Genomic DNA, 12500 nt, shown 5'->3' with positions numbered 1-12500 from the left:
CTTAAAAAATAAAACCTTCCCTTGACTTAAAATGTTGTTGTTCAAGAAAAGAGGTTGGTTTAAAATGTTTTCCCTTCCATGTGGATTATATTGCACTATAGTTAAAAAGTTCCCCCACGCACTTAAAATTTCTCTATAAAATTCAGGTAAGTTTTCTGTCATCCAAGCTTTTGTTTTCATCCATAAAATCCCATCTCCCATGTTAAAATGACCACATTTGTTTAAAAAATATTTCATTGTTTTTTTCCACTCTGCTTTGTTTTCTTTTTCTAGATACTTCTTTATTCTTTTCACTCTTAAACTATTTTTCCTTTGTTCTACATCTATTAAACCTAGCCCACCCTTGTCTGTTTCCCCTACAACTGTATTAAAAGCAATCCTTGGTGGCTTACCTCCCCATAAAAAATCAGTAAAACATTTTTTCAACCTCTTTTCTATCCACATTAGCATTTCTAAAACATATAAAACATGCCACAACTTAGACTCCATTAAAACATTTATAATTAAAACTTTTCCTTTTAATGTCAGTGTTCTTAGTTTCCAGTAATTTAACCTCCTTTCTATATCTGTTAAAAAACCCTCCCACATCTTATCTCTAGCTGTTCTGGCATCTTTCCCCATTAAAACCCCTAAAATCTTTATTTCTTCTACTTCTTTAAAATTGGTGCAATCTGCTAAATCTGTCTCCTTTCCAAACTTCATATAAACCGTTTTGTCTTCATTTACTTTACTTCCTGATCCTTTACAAAATTGTTGTACTATTTTCATTGCTTCTTTCACACTCTCTTTTCCTTTTACTATTAATGTAGTGTCATCTGCATATTGAAACATTTTATTTACTTTATTTTCTTCAATTTCGATTCCTTTTATTTTTTCTTCTTCACTTGATAGCTAGGACCCAGGGATTCTGCCACAAGTGAATATAAGAGTGCTGACAGAGGACATCCTTGCCTTATCGATCTTGTTATTTTAAAACATTCTGTTAAAAAGCCATTACATTTAATTTTTGTTAAAATACCCTTATATAAAATCCTGATCCATTTTCTAAAAACTTCTCCAAAACCAAACTTTTTAAGTACTTCAAATAAAAACTGGTGTTCAACTCTGTCAAAAGCTTTTTCGAAATCCAAACTTATGATATATCCTTCCTCTTTTTTGTCCTTCATATATTCTATGATGTCTTTTATGCTCATTGTTATGTCTGCTATGTCTCTTCCTTTTATCGCGTAGGCCTGTGTTGTTTGAATTATTTCTGGCATCACTTCTTTTAATCGATTTGCTCAAATTTTAGTTAAAATCTTCAGATCTGTGTTTAACATTGTGATTGGTCTGTCATTTTTTAACAATGTCTTTTCTCCTTTTTTGTGTATTAATTTCATTAATCCCATTCCCATTCTTTCATTTAATTCTTCTTTTTGCAGTATTTCTTTAAAAATTTCAGTTAAAATTGGTATTAAAATTTCTTTAAAACATACGTAAAATTCACTATTTAACCCATCTATTCCTGGACTTTTCCTTTTGTTCAAGCTTTCTATTGCTTTTCTTATTTCTTCTTCTCTTATTTCTTGGTCACATTCTCTTTTGTCCTCTTCATCTATTTTTGTTTTTATCTGTTTTAATAATTTTTCCATTTGTAATTCATCAACTCCTTGTGTTTTAAATACCTCCTCATAGTATGTTTTTATTTCTTTTAAAATGTCTTCATTACTTCATTACTACACAAAGCTGACGTAAGGAAATTCGCTCTAAACCCTCCAGGTGCAACCAGCTTTGCAATAAAAGCCACTGTGAAAGGCATGAAAATGCAAGTGGAGAATGCGGGCATCGATCCCACTACTTCTCGCATGCTAAGCGACCGGTCTACCATTTAAGCTAATTCCCCTTTTCACAATCAAAATTGAACATTTTAGACGTAGTCGAAAAAGAAAAAATAAGATCACATCTGTTCTGTGGTGGCTTCTTTGCCCTGCCTGCCATTTAGTCGATAAATTGCCTAGAATGGCGTGCTTTTCTTTTGAAGGCCCTACCTAGTCCTGCTCCAGTAAATGTGTGAGGAGCCCTGCATGCCGAATGACGAGTTACTCAGAAATCAATGCACATTGGCCTTGCCTTGGATGGACCTTCTGCTACTTTCCTGCAAGGCCATTTTTTTAATTCATCATCTTCATGTCGGCCAGCAGCTCTGTATCATCTAAAGGTTCCATGGTGTAATGGTTAGCACTCCGGACTCTGAATCCAGTGATCCGAGTTCAAATCTCGGTGGGACCTGTTTTTATTTTGCCAGCACCGCACAAAAAAAGTTAAAATAGCATCCTGTTCCCTTGAAGGCCAAAGAGTGACAGTAACTCTGGGTTTTCCAGCACACTGGTAAGAAAATGGCCGGTTAGCTAAATTTTTACTCTCTTATGCCTCAGATGCACTTAAGGGCTCAGCTTGGTCTCACAGACATCCCTGCTGCAGGAAAGCTGTGTCATGGCAGCCGAAATAGCTCAGTTGGGAGAGTGTTAGACTGAAGATCTAAAGGTCTCTGGTTCGATCCTGGGTTTCGGCAAAGCAATGTTGTTGTTCTCTTTTGGGCACAGGGTCAGTTGAATGAAAGTCACCCAAAAAGCCTAGGCGCTTCACCCTTAAGTCCACCTGCTTCCATTTGACCAAAACGCTATCTTTCTCCCAGGTGGTCACATCGCTTCTGGTGATGATTCCTATGGCCTAATCGACAGCACTCTGCTATATATTTAGTGCTTTGATTTCCCACTACGGACACGCCATCGAATAAAAGAAAACTGTGACTTGATAGGGCTTCTGAAGGATTGAAATGATTAGTACTATACAGAACCGGCAAAGCTGACGTAAGGAAATTTGCTCTAAACCCTCCAGGTGCAACCAGCTTTGCAATAAAAGACAGTGTGAAAGGCATGAAAACAGAAGTGGATAATGCGGGCATCGATCCAGCTACCTCTCTCATGCATGCTAAGCGACCGTTCTACCATTTAAGCTAATTCCCCTTTTCACAATCAAAATTGAACATTTTAGACGTGGTCGAAAAAGAAAAAATAAGATCACATCTGTTCTGTTGTGGCTTCTTTGCCCTGCCTGCCATTTAGTCGTCAAATTGCCTAGAATGGCGTGCTTTTCTTTTGAAGGCCCTACCTAGTAATGCTCCAGTAAATGTGTGAGGAGCCCTGCATGCCGAATGACGAGTTACTCAGAAATCAATGCACATTGGCCTTGCCTTGGATGGACCTTCCGCTACTTTCCTGCAAGGCCAGTTTTTTAATTCATCATCTTCATCTCGGGCAGCAGCTCTACACCATCTTGAGGTTCCATAATGTAATGGATAGCACTCTGCATCCAGCGATCTAAATTCAAATCTAGATGGGACCTGTTTTTTTTTGCCAGCACCGCACAAAAAAGCTAAAATAGCATTCTATTCCGTTGAAGGCCAGAGAATAACAGTTACTATGGGTTTTCTAGGACCCTCAAGTCCAGCTGCTTCACCCTCAAGTCCACCTGCTTCCATTTGACCAAAACGCTATCTTTCTCCCAGGTGGTCACATCGCTTCTGGTGATGATTCCTATGGGCTAATCGACAGCACTCTGCTATATATTTAGTGCTTTGATTTCCCACTGCTGACGCGCCATTGAACAAAAGAAAACTGTCACTTGATAGGGCTTCTGAAGGATTGCAATGATTAGTACTACACAGAACCGGCAAAGCTGACGTAAGGAAATTCGCTCTAAACCCTCCAGGTGCAACCAGCTTTGCAATAAAAGCCACTGTGAAAGGCATGAAAACACAAGTGGAGAATGGGGGCATCGATCCCGCTACCTCTCACATGCTAAGCGAACGCTCTACCATTTGAGCTAATTCCCCTTTTCACAAGCCAAATTAAACATTTTAGACGTGGTAAAAAAGAAAAAATAAGATCACATCTGTTCTGTGGTGGCTTCTTTGCCCTGCCTGCCATTTAGTCGTCAAATTGCCTAGAATAGCGTGCTTTTCTTTTGAAGGCCCTACCTAGTCCTGCTCCAGTAAATCCTGTTCCCTTGAAGGCCAAAGAATGACACTAATTCTGGGTTTTCCAGCACACTAGTAAGAAAATGGCCGGTTAGCTCAGTTGGTTAGAGCGTGGTGCTAATAACGCCAAGGTCGCGGGTTCGATACCCGTACTGGCCAAATTTTTACTCTCTTATGCCTCAGATGCACTTAAGGGCTCAGCTTGGTCTCACAGACATCCCTGCTGCAGGAAAGCTGTGTCATGGCAGCCGAAATAGCTCAGTTGGGAGAGCGTTAGACTGAAGATCTAAAGGTCCCTGGTTCGATCCCGGGTTTCGGCAAAGCAATGTTGTTGTTCTGTTTTGGGCACAGGGTCAGTTGAATGAAAGTCACCCAAAAAGCCTAGCCGCTTCACCCTTAAGTCCACCTGCTTCCATTTGACCAAAACGCTATCTTTCTCCAAGGTGGTCACATCGCTTCTGGTGATGATTCCTATGGCCTAATCGACAGCACTCTGCTATATATTTAGTGCTTTGATTTCCCACTGCGGACGCGCCATCAAATAAAAGAAAACTGTGACTTGATAGGGCTTCTGAAGGATTGCAATGATGAGTACTATACAGAACCGGCAAAGCTGACGTAAGGAAATTCGCTCTAAACCCTCCAGGTGCAACCAGCTTTGCAATAAAAGCCAGTGTGAAAGGCATGAAAACAGAAGTGGATAATGCGGGCATCGATCCAGCTACCTCTCTCATGCATGCTAAGCGACCGTTCTACCATTTAAGCTAATTCCCCTTTTCACAGTCAAAATTGAACATTTTAGACGTGGTCGAAAAAGAAAAAATAATATCACATCTGTTCTGTGGTGGCTTCTTTGCCCTGCCTGCCATTTAGTCGTCAAATTGCCTAGAATGGCGTGCTTTTCTTTTGAAGGCCCTACCTGGTAATGCTCCAGTAAATGTGTGAGGAGCCCTGCATGCCGAATGACGAGTTACTCAGAAATCAATGCACATTGGCCTTGCCTTGGATGGACCTTCCGCTACTTTCCTGCAAGGCCAGTTTTTTAATTCATCATCTTCATCTCAGGCAGCAGCTCTACACCATCTTGAGGTTCCATAATGTAATGGATAGCACTCTGCATCCAGCGATCTAAATTCAAATCTAGATGGGACCTGTTTTTTTTTTGCCAGCACCGCACAAAAAAGCTAAAATAGCATTCTATTCCCTTGAAGGCCAGAGAATAACAGTTACTATGGGTTTTCTAGGACCCTCAAGTCCAGCTGCTTCACCCTCAAGTCCACCTGCTTCCATTTGACCAAAACGCTATCTTTCTCCCAGGTGGTCACATCGCTTCTGGTGATAATTCCTATGGGCTAATCGACAGCACTCTGCTATATATTTAGTGCTTTGATTTCCCACTGCGGACACGCCATTGAATAATAGAAAACTGTGACTTGATAGGGCTTCTGAAGGATTGCAATGATTAGTACTGCACAGAACCGGCAAAGCTGACGTAAGGAAATTCGCTCTAAACCCTCCAGGTGCAACCAGCTTTGCAATAAAAGCCAGTGTGAAAGGCATGAAAACACAAGTGGAGAATGCGGGCATCGATCCCGCTACCTCTCACATGCTAAGCGAGCGCTCTACCATTTGAGCTAATTCCCCTTTTCACAAGCCAAATTGAACATTTTAGACGTGGTCAAAAAAGAAAAAATAAGATCGCATCTGTTCTGTGGTGGCTTCTTTGCCCTGCCTGCCATTTAGTCGTCAAATTGCCTAGAATAGCGTGCTTTTCTTTTGAAGGCCCTACCTAGTCCTGCTCCAGTAAATGTGTGAGGAGCCCTGCATGCCGAATGACGAGTTACTCAGAAATCAATGCACATTGGCCTTGCCTTGGATGGACCTTCTGCTACTTTCCTGCAAGGCCATTTTTTTAATTCATCATCTTCATCTCGGGCAGCAGCTCTATATCATTTTAAGGTTCCATGGCGTAATGGTTAGCACTCTGGACTCTGAATCCAGTGATCCGAATTCAAATCTCGGTGGGACCTGTTTTTCTTTTGCCAGCACCGCACAAAAAAAGTTAAAATAGCATCCTGTTCCCTTGAAGGCCAAAGAATGACACTAACTCTGGGTTTTCCAGCACACTGGTAAGAAAACGGCCGGTTAGCTCAGTTGGTTAGAGCGTGGTGCTAATAACGACAAGGTCGCGGGTTCGATACCCCTACTAGCCAAATTTTTACTCTCTTATGCCTCAGATGCACTTAAGGGCTCAGCTTGGTCTCACAGACATCCCTGCTGCAGGAAAGCTGTGTCATGGCAGCCGAAATAGCTCAGTTGGGAGAGCGTTAGACTGAAGATCTAAAGGTCCCTGGTTCGATCCCGGGTTTCGGCAAAGCAATGTTGTTGTTCTGTTTTGGCACAGGGTCAGTTGAATGAAAGTCACCCAACAAGCCTAGCCGCTTCACCCTTAAGTCCACCTGCTTCCATTTGACCAAAACGCTATCTTTCTCCCAGGTGGTCACATCGCTTCTGGTGATGATTCCTATGGCCTAATCGACAGCACTCTGCTATATATTTAGTGCTTTGATTTCCCACTGCAGACGCGCCATCGAATAAAAGAAAACTGTGACTTGATAGGACTTCTGAATGATTGCAATGATTAGTACTATACAGAACCGGCAAAGCTGACGTAAGGAAATTCGCTCTAAACCCTCCAGGTGCAACCAGCTTTGCAATAAAAGCCAGTGTGAAAGGCATGAAAACAGAAGTGGATAATGCGGGCATCGATCCAGCTACCTCTCTCATGCATGCTAAGTGACCGTTCTACCATTTAAGCTAATTCCCCTTTTCAAAGTCAAAATTGAACATTTTAGACGTGGTCGAAAAAGAAAAAATAATATCACATCTGTTCTGTGGTGGCTTCTTTGCCCTGCCTGCCATTTAGTCGTCAAATTGCCTAGAATGGCGTGCTTTTCTTTTGAAGGCCCTACCTAGTAATGCTTCAGTAAATGTGTGAGGAGCCCTGCATGCCGAATGTCGAGTTACTCAGAAATCAATGCGCATTGGCCTTGCCTTGGATGGACCTTCCGCTACTTTCCTGCAAGGCCAGTTTTTTAATTCATCATCTTCATCTCGGGCAGCAGCTCTACACCATCTTGAGGTTCCATAATGTAATGGATAGCACTCTGCATCCAGCGATCTAAATTCAAATCTAGATGGGACCTGTTTTTTTTTGCCAGCACCGCACAAAAAAGCTAAAATAGCATTCTATTCCCTTGAAGGCCAGATAATAACAGTTACTATGGGTTTTCTAGGACCCTCAAGTCCAGCTGTTTCACCCTCAAGTCCACCTGCTTCCATTTGACCAAAACGCTATCTTTCTCCCAGGTGGTCACATTGCTTCTGGTGATGATTCCTATGGGCTAATCGACAGCACTCTGCTATATATTTAGTGCTTTGATTTCCCACTGCGGACGCGCCATTGAATAAAAGAAAACTGTGACTTAATAGGGCTTCTGAAGGATTGCAATGATTAGTACTGCACAGAACTGGCAAAGCTGACGTAAGGAAATTCGCTCTAAACCCTCCAGGTGCAACCAGCTTTGCAATAAAAGCCAGTGTGAAAGGCATGAAAACAGAAGTGGAGAATGCGGGCATCGATCCCACTACCTCTCGCTTGCGCCTGCAGCATCCCGTCTACAGAGCCAAAGTAAGCCCAAAGTAAGCCCACATAAGCCAATCACGTCTCACCTCGGTGGCTTACTTTTGACCAATCGCGTTTGTCTTTGTGCTGACGTCATTTCGACCAATCGCGTTTCACTTCAGTGGCTTACTTTTGACCAATCGCATTTCTTTTTGCTGTGACGTATTTTTGACCAATCGCGTTTTTCCTTGATGGCTTACTTTTGACCAATCACACGACACTTTTATTATAATCGTCATCTTTGAATCAGGTAAGCCAGATGTAACACTACTTTATTATTAGTTTATTATACTGTGTGTATTTCTGTTAAGTGATAAGTTACAATCGACAGCAAGGTAACGTTATAGCAGATGTTTTCTACATAACTTGTAAAACGGTAATGTTTCCCATGATAAATACAGAGCAAAATGTCCCTAGTGATCAGAAAAGGTGGAATCATCGCCATTTGGTCAAATGATTAAACAAAATGTTCTGATATTTGTTTAGAATAATAATGCCCCCATTCGACCTAGCAATATTGGGCCCTATTATCGCTTTTTATATACTCTAAAAAGTTAACGTTACTGTATTTAAATGTACAGTTACAGTTACTTATAATGTAATTGCATTAAATACAGAGTTAAAGTTTTTTCTTAAACATTTAATTTAGCAAATAATTCTATACTTTTAAAATAATTCTATTTTAAGTAAAACGACTGCACAAACTTTAAAAACATTTGAGTTTAACACTTGTTCATGACAATATATGATATATATTTAGTAATTAGATTGTATTGTATTTCATGAATCTATTGTAAAAATATTAAAAGCATATATTGTATTTTGTTTATTTTATTACTTGTGTTTTCAGATATATTACACAACAGAATAGTTATATTAAATAGCTGAAGTACAAACATTTTATTTATAAAATAGTCATAATGTAAAGACTTAAGAGTTTAATGTGTATTTTATAACTTAATGTTTTAATTTCTGTTGTTTCTAATTTATTTATATGAATTTTAAGTTGTACTACCATGCATATATTAGGCATATCTGTAGAAAATTCACCAGAAGTATATTTACTACTGCAATAATATGGATTATGTCTACATTGTTAAATTATTGTTTCACACTTAATGTAAATGTATCTTTCTAAATGCTCTAGGTAATGTTCTCTCTAATGTTTTTTTTTTTTTTCAGAAAAAATGTACGCATACTCGATTTTCCGCCGCCAATCAGCGACATCAAGCAGACTCCTCTTACGGCCATCTGCAGAGGCAGAGCGCCTTGTAAGCAGGGAGTCTGGAAGGGCCAAACCCAAGAAAGAGGTGCTGGCAGAGGCCACTGCTTTTGTCAGCAGCAATGGTGGAGACCCCAGTGACCAGTTTTTAGTTCTGGCTCACTGCAAGATTCAGTTTGGCAAGTACCAGGGCCAAAGATTTAGATGGCTCCTAGAGCATGCTCTGGGGTATGCGGTGTACCTGGTGCTTAGCATTTCTGATGAGAAGCTGCAGACAACACCCTTGTCAGAAAACAAACACCTGTTTCTTCAGTACACTTCCTTCATCAGGGAGATTGCAGAAGAAGTAGAGAAGTACCAGAGGAAACAGGAAATGCAAGCAGAAGCCAGGGCAAAAGGAGATACAGGGTGCTTGATGGTGGAGTTTGGTGACTTTAAGGGCCGGTCCATGAAAGATGTGTTTGAGGACCAGAACAAGGAGGCTCAAGCCCTCATCAGGTACCTGGTTAAGGCAGATGCCAGGCCAAAAACCAACATGGCACTTTTCAAGACGTATGTCCTGAAAAGACTGGCTTCTGCTGCTACCTCTGCACCTCCACCTGCAGCATCCAGTGTCTCTGCACCTTCACCTGCAGCATCCAGTGTCCCTGCTCCTCCACCTGCAGCCATCCAAACAGGTGTACAGCAGACTGCCACTGTGAAATCGCTGTTGAAACGGGGCAAGCACTTGTCTCCTTCACAGCTGGCAAAAAAACTGATGTCACCTGTTAAACCCTGTAAGTAGGAGAGTGAATACTGAGCATGATACATAATTATCCCAACATCAGTTATATATTTGTTTATTTATTGTTATGTCAAACTCTCTGTTTCCAGATCCAAAACTGCAGTCCACTGTACCTCCTCCTACAGCAGAACCCCCAGCCAAACGTATGGCCCAAAGGCAGCTTTTTACTACTGGTAAGTAAGCACCATCGTATTGTACATTTGGCTGTGTGTATTTTTCACAGTAATATTTTTAAGATTTATGCTCCAGGCACTTCCAGATCCACTGCTGAAGATGATGAAGAACTGGTGTTTGCTGCATCACAATGTGAAGCACAGCTCTTTGCAGGTGTGGCACACGACACAAATGAAAATGTTGTAAGAATATTTTGTGAAAACACACTAAGTATTTTTTTTTTTTACAAAAAATAATGAATCAAATTTTTATCTACAGTACAGAGTTGTCACATCATGCCTCAAGCGGGATGCATTCTTTGAGTGCACTTCTTCAAAACCTTAAGGATGTTTAGAGGTTTCAATGTATTTATTTGCGTTTCCGAACTAATCATTATTAAACATTCATCCATTAAAACATTCAAAATTAAAACCCTCCCCTTCAAAGTTAAGGACATTAACTTCCAAAACCTCAGCCTTCTTTCAATCCCTCCTAACATTTCCTCCCAAATAGTTACTTCTGCTTTCTTTTCATCCCTCCCAACTACAATGCCTAAAATTTTAATTTCATCCATTTCCTTGAACGTAAAATGTCCAGATAAAGCCTCAGTTCCTCCAAATCTCAAATATACTGTTTTATCTTCGTTTATTTTAGCTCCTGAACCTTTACAAAAATGTTGTACAGTTTCCATTGCTTGCTTCACACTTGCCAGATCTTGTAGTATTAATGTAGTATCATCAGCATATTGAAATATTTTATTCACTCCCCCCTCTACCTCTATTCCTTTTATTCGTTCCTCGTGCTTCACAGCTAATCCCAGTGGTTCTGCAACTAAGGCATATAAAAGTGCACATAACCCTGTCTGATTGATCTTGTTATTTTAAAACAGTCCGTTAAAAAACCATTGCATTTTATCCTGGTTATAGCTCCTCTATATAAAATCTGAACCCACTTTATAAAATTTTCCCCAAAACCAAAACTCTTTAGCACTCCAAATAAAAAGTCATGCTCGACTCTATCAAAGGCTTTCTCGAAGTCCAGACTAATTAAAAAACCATCTTTCTTCTTATCATTTATATATCTTATTGTGTCTTTAATACTCATAGTTGTGTCAGCAATGTCTCGTCCTTTTATACTATATGCTTGGTTTGTTTTGATTATGCTTGGCATCACTTCCTTTAGTCTGTTAGCTAAAACATTTGCTAAAATTTTCAAATCAGTATTGAGCATTGTTATGGGTCTATAATTTTTTAAATCTACTTTATCCCCCTTTCCTTTGTATATCACCTTCATTAAGCCCATCCCCATTCTTTTATTTACCCCACCATTCTCAAAAATCTCATCATATACTTCCTTTAAAATACTAGATAAAATACCTTTAAAAACAATATAAAATTCACTTCCCAACCCATCAATTCCTGGACTTTTCTTTTTGTTCAATTCACTAATTGCTCTTTTTATTTCTTCTTCTCTTACCTCCTTGTCACATTCTCTTTTTTCCTCTTCTTCTACTCTTGATTTGATTAGCTTTAGTAATTCTCTTTTTTCTTTTTCTTTTACTCCCTCTGTGCAAAACAAATTCTCATAATATGATCTTATTTCTTCCAAAATCTCCTCATTTTGTTCTACTATGTTCCCATTTTTGCTCCTTATTTCTTTAATCATTTCTGCCTTCCCTCTTCTCTTCTCTAGATCAAAGAAAAATTTAGTGCACTTTTCCCCCTCCACTGTAAATTTGGCTTTGCTTCTTAATCTTGCACCTTCAAATTTCTCCTCCTCCATTTCTTTCAGTCTTCCTTCCAGTTCTTTTATCTTTTGTATATCTTTTCCATTCTCATTTTTCAATTCGTTTTCTAGTTTTTCTTTCAGCTCCTTTTCCTTATATTTTTTACAATTTTGTAATTGTCTACAGTATTTTATTGTGAACTTTTTAACTAAATGTTTCACATTCTCCCACCACATTCTTTTGTCCTCATTATAAATTTCATTCCCTTTTTCCTTTTGAATAATTTCCTTTATACTTAAAACATAGTCTTCATTCTTTAAAACCGCTGTGTTTAAAACCCATACCCCTGGCCCTCTTTTCACATTACTCCAGTCTAGATTCATAAAAATTGGCTTATGGTCACTCAGACTTGTTTCTTCATATTTGATCTTGCTTATGAACTCTTCAACATTCCTTGTGCATAAAATAAAATCAATTCTTGTTTGACAAAAAAAATTCCCCACTAACTGTCTTCTTGAGTACTCTTTTTTCTGTTCATTCCTTTCTCTCCACACATCAATTAAATTCATCTCCTCCATCAATATTTTCAGTTCTTTTCTTCCCTTATCCGTTTTAAAAACCATTCCCTCAGCCATTTCTAATTTACTAAAAACAGTGTTAAAATCCCCCATGATAATAACTCTTTCATGTTTCTTTAAATAATCTCTTAGTACATTAAAATACTCTTTCTTTCTGTTCTCCTCTGTTGGGGCATGAACGTTCACCATAATTACTTTTTTCTTCTCATACTCCATTTCACATATCATACACTTCCCCTCTTTGTCATTATAGATTGTTTTACATAAAACCCCACTGTTTTCTTTTATTAAAATTGCAACTCCTCTCCCCAGCCTCCCATCCCCATTATTGTAT

At 39.3% G+C, this 12500-nt stretch overlaps 1 long non-coding RNA gene and 7 other non-coding genes across 8 annotated transcripts; all 8 read left to right on the top strand.

Annotated features, from left to right (window-relative positions):
- The first annotated feature begins 2196 nt into the window (after positions 1 to 2196).
- trnaq-cug (transfer RNA glutamine (anticodon CUG)) lies at positions 2197 to 2268 on the top strand. The gene has a single exon. It is a non-coding gene; the product is annotated as a tRNA-Gln (tRNA).
- A 210-nt stretch (positions 2269 to 2478) lies between these two features.
- trnaf-gaa (transfer RNA phenylalanine (anticodon GAA)) lies at positions 2479 to 2551 on the top strand. The gene has a single exon. It is a non-coding gene; the product is annotated as a tRNA-Phe (tRNA).
- A 1552-nt stretch (positions 2552 to 4103) lies between these two features.
- On the top strand, positions 4104 to 4177 carry trnai-aau (transfer RNA isoleucine (anticodon AAU)). The gene has a single exon. It is a non-coding gene; the product is annotated as a tRNA-Ile (tRNA).
- An 88-nt stretch (positions 4178 to 4265) lies between these two features.
- trnaf-gaa (transfer RNA phenylalanine (anticodon GAA)) lies at positions 4266 to 4338 on the top strand. Its single transcript has one exon. It is a non-coding gene; the product is annotated as a tRNA-Phe (tRNA).
- Positions 4339 to 5976: 1638 nt separating this feature from the next.
- Positions 5977 to 6048, top strand: trnaq-cug (transfer RNA glutamine (anticodon CUG)). The gene has a single exon. It is a non-coding gene; the product is annotated as a tRNA-Gln (tRNA).
- A 109-nt stretch (positions 6049 to 6157) lies between these two features.
- Positions 6158 to 6231, top strand: trnai-aau (transfer RNA isoleucine (anticodon AAU)). The gene has a single exon. It is a non-coding gene; the product is annotated as a tRNA-Ile (tRNA).
- Positions 6232 to 6319: 88 nt separating this feature from the next.
- On the top strand, positions 6320 to 6392 carry trnaf-gaa (transfer RNA phenylalanine (anticodon GAA)). The gene has a single exon. It is a non-coding gene; the product is annotated as a tRNA-Phe (tRNA).
- Positions 6393 to 9802: 3410 nt separating this feature from the next.
- Positions 9803 to 10213, top strand: LOC130222452 (uncharacterized). Its single transcript, XR_008836467.1, has 3 exons — positions 9803 to 9882; positions 9959 to 10036; positions 10142 to 10213. It is a non-coding gene; the product is annotated as an uncharacterized LOC130222452 (long non-coding RNA).
- The last annotated feature ends 2287 nt before the right edge of the window (positions 10214 to 12500 follow it).

This window comes from Danio aesculapii, chromosome 4, assembly GCF_903798145.1.
Source record: "Danio aesculapii chromosome 4, fDanAes4.1, whole genome shotgun sequence".
NCBI lineage: Eukaryota > Metazoa > Chordata > Actinopteri > Cypriniformes > Danionidae > Danio > Danio aesculapii.
The sequence above is the reverse complement of the archived record's forward strand: the minus strand, read 5'-3'. Positions and strand labels throughout refer to the sequence as shown.